Here is a 10,726-nt window from a genome sequence, read left to right as displayed (position 1 = left end):
AACACAATTCTTAATTTTTTTGATTGGAAGTTTACTTAATCCATTTGTGCTGGGACTACATGAAGGGTTTTTGTTAGCATAACTGAAACTGGCCAGGGACAGTAGTGTAGCAGTATGGCCACTTACAGTATTTTTCTTAGGATGTTACAAACGCTCACCTAAAATGAGTGATGCTATCAAACGCTGCCAGAACAAGCTGCACTGTTGGCAGATGAAGTTCCCAGTATGCTTTGCATGGAACTTGATGCAGAGAATAAAACCTTTAAAATTAAATGTTATTTTATGCATTTTTGGCAAGATGAAAAAAGGGAAAGACTTAAAATTGTTTACTGTTATTTTGTGATAGAGAACCGATTCTGTGACAGTGGGTTAACATTGAGGTGAAACGTGGAGCTTTTGCTTAGATTGAGGACGTGCACACTTAAAGTAAAACATGCTGTATGTTGCTTTAATAAAGGAGCAATTTCTACTTAGCATTTAGCATGCTATTATATCCAAATACATTTTGAAATTAACAAACTAGCATAACATTACAACATTAAGCATTAATGAGAAACAAAAATATGTCAAACTGAAGAAAAGAATCATGTTAAATACACAAAATAAATTTAAAGTCTACTTAATTTGGTAATTTCAAAATAACATTAATCCATTATGTTTAAATTACGTGAACAAATTGTGTTTTCTGACAAAGAATTTACCAGCTAAAAAAAAGGAAAAAATATGTTAATGATTTTTGATTCATGTGCAGCCGTGCAGCACATTTCTTTTTTCAGTGTATAGATTATAAATGGTATTATATCAATAGAAAACATATTCACTGTATGTCTGCAAAGTTTTAACATTTATTAAATGTAACTGAAACTCTTATTGGAGTCATGTTTAAGTGTAGATCAGGTATTCCATGAGCAACAGGAATAACTTATTTATTAATTATATCCCATATGTTCCGTGACAATCAATATCATAAAATAGCATGTGATTCTTTGTATTGATTTCCATCTGTGCTTATAAATCTAGTAGAGTGCAGTGCACAATGTTATGCTTAGAATTCTGAATTTCAGCTCAATTACTTATGTGGTCATACTACAAAATATGTTCACTGTCCTAATGGCAAGAAAATACTGTTTTAAAGCTGACCAAATTTGCCAATGCACTTCTCAAGATCATTTATTCAGTTAAAAAACATGTTTTTTTATATTTTATGTCAGCAGCTTCCTTAAGGCGGTTAGGGCCTGATGGTTCATGCATAGTCTGAGTTATTCTATGTTTAAGACATTGTTTGTGTGTTATTTTCCTCTTATACCTTTCATTACTTTGCTGAATTGTTGAAGTTTCCCAAATGTTTGGCTTTACAAATGCCCTTGCTAATCCGGGTTTTATTCATTTTCTTATTTTAGCTGACCTCTTCTTGTGTCTCTTGCTGATACCATTTAACGTGTTCCATTGAGATTTTTATGATTTATCACTAACAAAGCCTTTTTTTGGTCACAATTCTGAATGTTACACCAAATGATATAGTGTCAGGATGAACCACACCACACTACAATTTGTCAATGCAAAAAAGAACATTTGGTTACGTATGTAACCTCCGTTCCCCGAGGGAGGGAACGACACGTTGTGTCGGAGAAGCGACACTAGGGGTCTCTCTTGAGTGCCGATATTCACCTCTGACCTATTGAAAAGGGCCAATGAGAGTTGGCAGTCAGTATTTGCATACCCCGCCCCCGCATATGGGTATTTAAGCGGGGCAAATACGGAAGTTTAGTCAGGATTTTTCTGAGGAGCCGGAAATGGTCCGGCTACAACAGTGGCTCGGTTCAACAACATGGCGGAGGAAAGACACAACGTGTCGTTCCCTCCCTCGGGGAACGGAGGTTACATACGTAACCAAACGTTCCCCTTCTGTCGCTCTCTCCACGTTGTGTCGGAGAAGCAACACTAGGGGACCCATTCCAATCTTGCCATGTGCTGAACCGTGTATGTGAACTGCCGATACAGAGGCGGGCAGGGATTCATCCAGTGCCACGCATCGTCTGTACCCGGCTGCACGCATCCTTCCCCAATGCCCCATATGAACATCGGGATCCTTCTAGTTACCCTGAGAGGGGAACAAGGCGATGTTTGCCAACATGGGAACGGGCCAGCCTGGCTGGGCCTCTTTTCTCTCTATGTTTCTCGCGATAGAGCAATCACGGCCGGGGCCCTTACACGCATATAGGGAAGGGGTCTTACCCAGACCCTCGCGGAGACCACACCTGCCCTTTTTCTTGGGGAGGAAAAGTGGTAGACACGTCACATGGCCGTCTTAGGGCTCGTGTGGAAAGTATGGTGCGGTGGTAGATCCAGCCTCGAAAGGGGGGAGTTGCTACAGCACGGCGACCGGGGCAGCTGTAACTGCCTAAGGGAGACACGGGGGTCCGCTCGTAAGGGGACAGAACCGTGGAAATACACACAGGGGGAGTCCGAGCAGGAGGCCTTACCTGTGGAGCACATATACCAGTACAGGGTAGCCATCAGGGTACCCGCAGTGGCTTGGGTCGGCGAGTTCCTCCGCTGAACCGCGGACCCGGAGGGCTGAGTTGGGTCGAGGACCCTGGGTCGACCAGGGTCCCGACTCTACGGGCTCGGACCTGACAAAACACGAGATGCAACCGACACAACGCGGAGGTTGTAAAACCTCGCGAAGGTGTTGGGTGTTGCCCAACCCGCGGCTCTACAGATGTCTGCTAGGGAGGTGCCCTTGGCCAGTGCCCATGAGGACGCAACACCCCTTGTTGAGTGAGCTCGGACCCGCAAGGATAGGGGCACGGCCTGGGTGTGATAAGCCAGTGTGATGGCGTCGACAACCCAGTGGGCGAGCCTCTGTTTGGAGACGGCATTCCCTTTCTGCCGTCCCCCAAAGCAGACAAAGAGCTGCTCAGAGCGTCTGGTGCTCTGTGTGCGGTCCAGGTAAATGCGCAGGGCGCGCACTGGACATAGCAACGAAAGGGCTGGGTCTGCCTCCTCCCAGGGCAGCGCTTGCAGGTTCACTACCTGATCTCAGAATGATGTGGTAGGAACCTTGGGCACATAGCCCGTTCGCGGTCTTAGGATCACAGATGTATCTGCCAGACCGAACTCCAGGCAAGTGTCGCTGACAGAGAACGCTTGCAGGTCCCCGACCCTCTTGATAGAGGCGAGCGCGATCAGCAGGGCCGTCTTAAGAGAGAGGGCCCTGAGTCCAATTGATTCAAGCGGCTCGAAGGGGGGTCTCTGGAGTCCTGCCAAGACTACCGAGAGATCCCAGGAGGGAACTAGGCCTGGCCGGGAGAGATTCAACCATCTGGCAATGGCGGCAACATACACCTTGAGGGTGGACGGGGACAGCCTCCTGTCCAGCCTCTCCTGTAGGAACAGGAGCACTGACCTAATCGCGCATCTCTGCGGGTCTTCAGTTTGGTAGGAGCACCAATCTGCGAACAAGCGCCACTTTAGGGCGTAAAGGTGCCTGGTAGAGGGGGCTCTGGCTTGGTTAATTGTATTCACAACGGTCGCCGGTATGCCGGCTAGCTCTTCCGCATCCCGTCCAGGGACCAGACGTGGAGGTTACAGAGGTCTGGGCGCGGGTGCGGGTCCTCAATCTACCCACTGTCACTTTCTCAGGGGAATTCGCCAGGGAGGAGCTGTCGCGAGAAGTCTGAGTTCCGAGAACCAAGTCCGAGTGGGCCAGTAGGGGGCCACTAACGTGACTCGCTCCTCGTCCTCCCTGACCTTGCACAGCACTGGTACAAGAAGGCTCACTGGGGGAATGCGTACTTGCGCAGCCCCGAGGGCCAGCTGTGTGCCAGCGCGTCTGTCCCAAGGGGAGCCTCTGTTAGGGAGTACCAGAGCGGGCAGTGGGAGGTTTCCTGGGAGGCAAACAGGTCTACCTGGGCCTTGCCAAACTGTTCCCAAATCAGCTGGACCGCCTGGGGGTGAAGCCTCCACTCCCCGCCGGGCAGGCGTTGTCGTGATAGCGCGTCCGCTACGACGTTGACCTGAGTCGCTGCTGGCTCCATAGGAGGAGACGGCGGGCGAGTTGTGACATGTGGCGGGAGTGTACGCCGCCTTGGCGATTTATGTACGCCACCACTGTGGTGCTGTCCAATCTCACGAGGACGTGTTTGTCCCGAACTAACGGGAGGAACTTCCTGAGGGCGAGAAGGACGGTCAGCAACTCCAGGCAGTTGATGTGCCAACGCAGCGGGGCCCCTTTCCAATGGCCCGCTGCTGCGTGCCCGCTGCACACGGCACCCCACCCGGACCAGGAGGCGTCGGTTGTGACCAGAACGCGTCGGGACACCTGCTGCAGGGGCACTCCTGCCCGTAAAAAGCAGAGGTCTGTCCAGGGTCGGAGTGTTTTGAGGCAGGCGGGGGTGATCCTTACCCGATGCGTGCCGTGGTGCCATGCTTGTCTCGGGACTCGAGTCTGGAGCCAGTGCTGGAGTGGTCTCATATGCATCAACCCCAGCGGCGCGACTGCCGCAGAGGACGCCATATGCCCCAGGAGCCTCTGGAAAAGTTTTAGAGGGACCACTGTGCCTGGCTTGAAGGAAGCGAGATGCTCTGAACCGGAGTGAGCTTGCTCTTTTCCCAGTTGACCTGAAGCCCCAAGCGGCTGAGTTGCCGGAGCACCTGGCCTGTGTGTGCATAGTAACTCTCGAGAGTGTGCTAGGATAAGCCAGTCGTCGAGGTAGTTGAGAATGCGGATGCCGGCTACTCGTAGCGGGGCAAGAGCCGCCTCTGCGACCTTCGTGAAGACGCGAGGGGACAGAGACAGGCCGAAGGGGAGGACTTTGTACTGAAACGCCTGGCCGTCGAACGCGAACCGTAAGAAGGGTCGGTGTCGTGGCAGAATTGAGACGTGGAAGTACGCGTCCTTCAGGTCTACCGCTGCGAACCAATCTAGATGCTGAATGCCAGCCAGAATATTTCTCTGCGTGAGCATTTTGAATGGGAGTTTTAACAAGGCCCGATTGAAAACTCGCAGGTCCAGGATTGGTCGTAAGCCGCCGCCTTTCTTGGGTACAATGAAGTAAGGGCTGTAGAAACCCTTCCTCATTTCGGTTGGAGGGACAGGCTCTACCGCGCCCTTGGCTAAGAGGGTCGCAATTTCCGTGCGCAGGGATCTGGCATGCTCGCCGTGTAATGCAGCGTTGGGCGGCTTCGTTGCGGCCTGAGGCTGGGGTGCTGAGAATAGACTCAAAGCACTTACCTTGCTCCGCGCACCCGGCAGGTGGCGGGTTCGTGACTGAGGAGGAGGTCTGCTGGCGTCCTCTGGACTCGTCTGAACCGGCCGGCCGGGGGGCAGTCGTAGGAAGGCGGGATCGCCACGTCCGGTGTACCGGGACTGTCGTAATCTGAAAGCAGATTGCCGTGAGAACGGCATTTGCGGGCCAGGTGACCCAGAGGCAAAGGAAATAGCTCTTTTATTGAGAATGTGGGTACCACAGCCCCCGTCAGGGGGTGTGGCAAATGAAAAAACAAAGGATTCTCCTCCCGGCCCTCTACCGGGGGACGGAGCGGTCTTACCACCTCTGGAGCTAACGTCTTGGGCTTTGGGTCGGCTGTCTCAGGAACGCTTGGGAGCCTTCCGGGTCCTAGAGGGGGTTCATGAGACAGGGGGCGTGCGCCGCCTGCGGGGTGCTCGACGCTGGGGCTGAGAGCTGGGCCCGGGTTGAGGCGGAGCAGGAGCTGGTTTCTTTGCAGGGGGACGCCCTCGGCGGGCAGACGGGGCAGGGCCCGTAGCGGCAGGTGTGCGGCGGGGCATGATATGGGAGATGGCCTCCATCTGCTTCTTCACCGCGGAGAACTGTTGGGCGAAGTCCTCGACAGTGTTGCCGAAAAGGCCAATCTGGGAGACAGGTGCGTCCAGGAAGCGGTTCTTGTCGGCCTCACGCATCTCGACCAGATTGAGCCAAAGATGGCGTTCCTGGACCACTAGGGTGGCCATCGTCTGTCCGAGTGCCTGCGCTGTAGCCTTCGTCGCTCTCAGGGCGAGGTTGGTCGCTGAGCGCAGTTCCTGCAGCACATCAGGATCAGGTCCACCCCCGTGCATGCTTCTGAGAGCTTTGGCCTGGTGGACTTGCTGGAGGGCCATCGCATGCCGGGCGGAGGCAGCGCGTCCAGCCACACTGTAGGCTCTCGCGTTGAGCGAGGATGTTGTCCTACAGGGCTTGGATGGGAGTACGGGGCGACCGCACCAGGAGGTAGGGCTACCGGGGCATAGATGGTGCGCAACTGCCCTATCGACCTGGGGAATCGCCACGTATCCGTGGCGCTCTCCGCCGAGGGTGGAGAGAGTGGAGTGGGTGGCACCTAGATGAGCCGAAGAGCGGGCTCTCCACGTAGACGTCAGCTCATCATGCTCCTCCGGGAAAAACGGGACCGGGGGGATGCGAGGCTGCGAACGGCGCGCTGCCCCCAGGAACCAATCATCCAACCGTGAAGGCTGTGGGGAGGACGGAGGGTTCCAATCCAACCCCACGCTCACGGCGGCCCGGGAAAGCATGTCGGACATCTGAGTGTCGGCCTCAGCCTGGGCCTGCTGGTCCGAAGGTGGCAGTCCAGGGGAGTCTTCGGCATCAGACACCGCACTCTCCGATGCAGCGGCGAGCTCATCTGCTTCGGACTCGGGAGGATAGATGGCCAGGCCGTGAGGCGAGCCGCTATCGCCCTGAGCTTGACGGGACCAGCGAGCGTGTCGGGAACGGGAGGTTCGCAGGGGGCTACCCGGCGAAACCGCACCCGCTGCCGCCTCAAATCGCCCTCAGCGCCAACCGCGATCGCCCTCAATCCCGTGGGAAGAAGGAGCAATGCGGGGTGCGGCTGGGGTGGCTTGCTTTCTATTGAAAGCAAGCCGCGACCGCAACGTGGTCATGGTCATGTTCTCGCAGTGCGAACATGAACCATCCACAAACTCCGCCTCGGTGTGATCGCAGCCCAAACACACGAGACAGCGCCTGTGGCCGTCTGAAGCGGAGAGACTTCTACCGCATCCAGGAACGACACAGGGGCGGAAAGGCATCTTGAAAAAGACGCGTCCTTAAAAGGACGTTCAACGCCGCTGTGTTTGCTCTTTTAGAGAAATTTGTTTTAATACACAGTGTGTGTGTGTGTGTGTGTCTGCGCTGTCGAAGCTCTCAGGGGTAACAATGCACGCCATGCAAAGTACAGAGAAAGCCGCTGTTGTGCGCCTTCAAATCCAACAGCAAGCAGATCGTCAGAGATACAGGAACGTTCAGGGTGAGTATTCTCGCAGCAGACTGCAAACAGACCATCGGCTCCGAAGAAATTTTCTGACTAAACTTCCGTATTTTCCCCGCTTAAATACCCGTATGCAGGGGCGGGGTATGCAAATACTGACTGCCAACTCTCATTGGCCCTTTTCAATAGGTCAGAGGTGAATATCAGCGCTCAAGAGAAACCCCTAGTGTCGCTTCTCCGACACTAGGGGTCTGAGCCCTCATCTGGTGATGTCTATGCGTTCCAGACTTCAGGCTGTACATTGACTGCAAAGGATTTGCAACCAAGTATTAAAAAGTGAAAGTTTGATTTATGATTGTTAATCTGTCCCATTACTTTTGGTTCCTTAAAAAATGGGAGGTACATATACAAACTGTTGTAATTCCTACACCGTTCACCTGATTTGGATGTAAATACCCTCAAATTTAAGCTGAAAGTCTGCAGTTAAAGCATATCTTGTTCGTTTCATTTCAAATCTATTGTGGTGGTGTATATAGCCAAAAAGATTAGAATTGTGTCGATGTCCCAATATTTATGGACCTGACTGTACACAAAAACTTCAGCTGACATGGCAAGAAAGATATAATTAACATGTGATATTCAGTTGTTTTATACATCATTTACTAAAATGAACTTGTGCCCTGTATTAAATTAATGTTTTAAATGAATGTTTATGAAAGCAAAAATAATCTCACTCAAATAACCTAACCTTGTTTGCATGACTGATTTACTTAGGGGTAGTTGTGAATAATCAATACTTACCAGTAGTTCATATTCAACAGACTTAACTAAAAACAATTACTTGTGATACTATTCTTTATTAGTGTGTTCCTCACTAGAAATATGGTTCTTTTTTGCATTGACAAATTGTAGTGTAGTGTGGTTCATCCTATGACACTATATCATTTGGTGTAACATTCAGAATTGTGACCAAAAAAGGCTTTGTTAGTGATAAATCATAAAAATCTCAATGGAACACATGTTAAATGGTATCAGCAAGAGACACAAGCATTCTGTTAGATTTATAAAAGGGTTTGTCTGAATTAATCTAAAATATATTGAAAGATTGAGAACTTATGTTTGACTTTGCGCAATGATTAAGAAAAGTAATACAAAATGTAATTAATTTTCACAAGGAAATGCTATATCTTAAGATAGTAATGATAAAGAATTATGATAAAGTGAGTTTCTTAAGAAAAGTATACCCCACAAATCATAACAGAACGAACGACCCACAATGGATCCAGCAGTTTTACGGGCAAACTACCGGCTGCTCTGTTTGCGACAGGGGGCCGTCCCATAGAAGACCACATCCAAGACTTCCTGGCTCTGGCAAGCCTCTCCGACTTCCCGGACTCTGCCTTGGTGGTTTTCTTCTGGGATAACGTGAACCCTTCGCTGAAGGAGCGGTTGCCTCAGGCGACGCGCGGCTGGACCCTCAGTGACCTCCTGGAGGCGACCCTACTGTTGTGCGGCTCTCCGTTTACTGTGGGCGTTTCCAAGGAGGACCCTACCTCACCACCCACAGCGGAGACTCTCCAGCCATCCCTGGTGCTCCCTGCCACGCCAGCCCCACCTGTCAGCGAGCAAACCCCCGTGCCAGTCGCCTTCCAAGAACCCACGCGGACCACTTCATCGGCCCGCCGGAGGAAGAGAAGACGGGCATCCGCCGGTCTGCGAGCCAGAGCCCGCGCCTGCCCCGGTCAACGAGCCTGAGCCCTCAGCAGCCACGGTCAACGAGCCTGAGCCCTCGGCAGCCACGGTCAACGAGCCTGAGCCCTCGGCAGCCACGGTCAACCAGCCCGAGCCCTCGTCAGCCCCGGTCAACCAGCCAGAGCCATTAGCCCCCGATGTCAGTGAGCCAGCGCCTGTCGCCCCAGCCGTCGGTGAGCCAGCGCCTGTAGCCTCGGCCGTCCAAGAGCCAGCACCAGTAGCCTCGGCTGTCCAAGAGCCAGCACCAGTAGCCTCGGCCGTCCAAGAGCCAGCGCCAGTAGCCATGACCGTCCAAGAGCCAGTGCCAGTAGCCATGACCGTCCAAGAGTCAGCGCCTCTCGAGCCTCCCAGGGCTCCGCCTCTCCAGTCTCTCGAGTCTTCCAGGGCTCCGCCTCTCGAGCCTCCCAGGGCTCCGCCTCTCAAGTCTCTCGAGCCTTCCAGGGCTCCGCCGCTCGAGCCTTCCAGGGCTCCACCGCTCGAGCCTTCCAGGGCTCCGCCTCTTGAGTCTCCCGAGCCTCCCAGGGCTCCGCCTCCCGAGCCTACCAGGGCTCCGCCTCCTGAGCCTCCCAGGGCTCTGCCTCCCGAGCCTTCCAGGGCTCCGCCTCTCGAGCCACCCAGGGCTCCGCCCCCCGAGCCTCCTATGGCTCTTCTCCCAGAGACTCCCGAGCCTCCTACGGCTCCGCCTTCCGAGCCACCCAGGGCTCCTCCCCCCGAGCCTCCTACGGCTCTTCTCCTAGAGACTCCCGAGCCTCCTACGGCTCCGCCTCCCGAGCCTTCCAAGGCTCCGCCTCCCGAGCCTCCTACGGCTCCGCCCCCAGAGCCTCTCAAGCCTCCTACGGCTCCGCCTCCAGAGCCTCCTGAGCCTTCCACTGCTCTGCCTCCCGAGCCTCCTACGGCTCCACCTCTAGAGCATCCTACGGCGCCACCTCCTTCAGCTCCACCTCCTGAGCCTCCCTCGGCCCTGCCTACAGAACCTTCTACGGTTCCGACAACCACGACTCGCCCTCCGAAGCCTCCTTCGGCTCCGCCTCCTGAACTTCCCTTGGCTCCGCCTTCGGAGCCTTCTCCGCCCTCGCCTCCTTCAGCTTCACCTCTTTATTTAAACCCCGCTGCTTCCCCTTCCCTTTGTCGTTCGTTGACGTTGCATGTTCGTCCTTACCTTACTAAAGCTCTCATGTGTTCTCCGTTCTTGTTCGCTGGTCCGCTTGAGGATAACCCTGGTTTGTTCGGGATAACCCTGCTGTTTATGTTTGCCTGTTGTCTGTTCATTCGAGGTTATCCCCGCCCTTTGTGGATGTTCGCCAGGGGCGTTGCACCCGTGGGGGATGTGGGTGTTTTAACACCCACACTTTTAACGATGAGAGGGTTCAACACCCACACCTTTTCTGCAATTTTGCCGCAGTTTTGCACAAACGCCTTACTACAGCCGCTCCTCCATGTCTCTGGCCGCTCTGTGTCTGCGCTCGCTGCGGCTGCCTCCTCTCCCCCTCCCTCTCAAACATGACACCGGCTTTGAGTGTGACCGGCTGATGATTGGCTGTTCTACCTTAAGTCCCGCCTCTCTTGGTGTGTTAGATTTATCGGTTAGCTTGTGCTGAGGTGGCGGGAACTTATGGTTATGGCTATGGTTATGTGCATCTCCCTTTTCCAGGTACTTTGAGTGTTTATGCTTTCGAGGTTTTTAAATAAGCTTGATATGTGTTTGGGAAGATGTTCTGTTTATGTTTTGTTGACATGTCGAGTGTTT

General features: G+C 53.2%; 1 pseudogene; it reads right to left on the bottom strand.

Moving 5' to 3' along the window:
• The window catches only part of LOC127646988 (trinucleotide repeat-containing gene 6C protein-like), a 551,486-nt pseudogene that overhangs the window by 101,195 nt on the left and 439,565 nt on the right, over nucleotides 1–10,726 (bottom strand).

This window comes from Xyrauchen texanus, chromosome 7 (genome assembly GCF_025860055.1).
Source record: "Xyrauchen texanus isolate HMW12.3.18 chromosome 7, RBS_HiC_50CHRs, whole genome shotgun sequence".
Taxonomy (NCBI): Eukaryota; Metazoa; Chordata; class Actinopteri; order Cypriniformes; family Catostomidae; genus Xyrauchen; species Xyrauchen texanus.
This window is presented reverse-complemented; position numbering and strand designations above follow the sequence as displayed.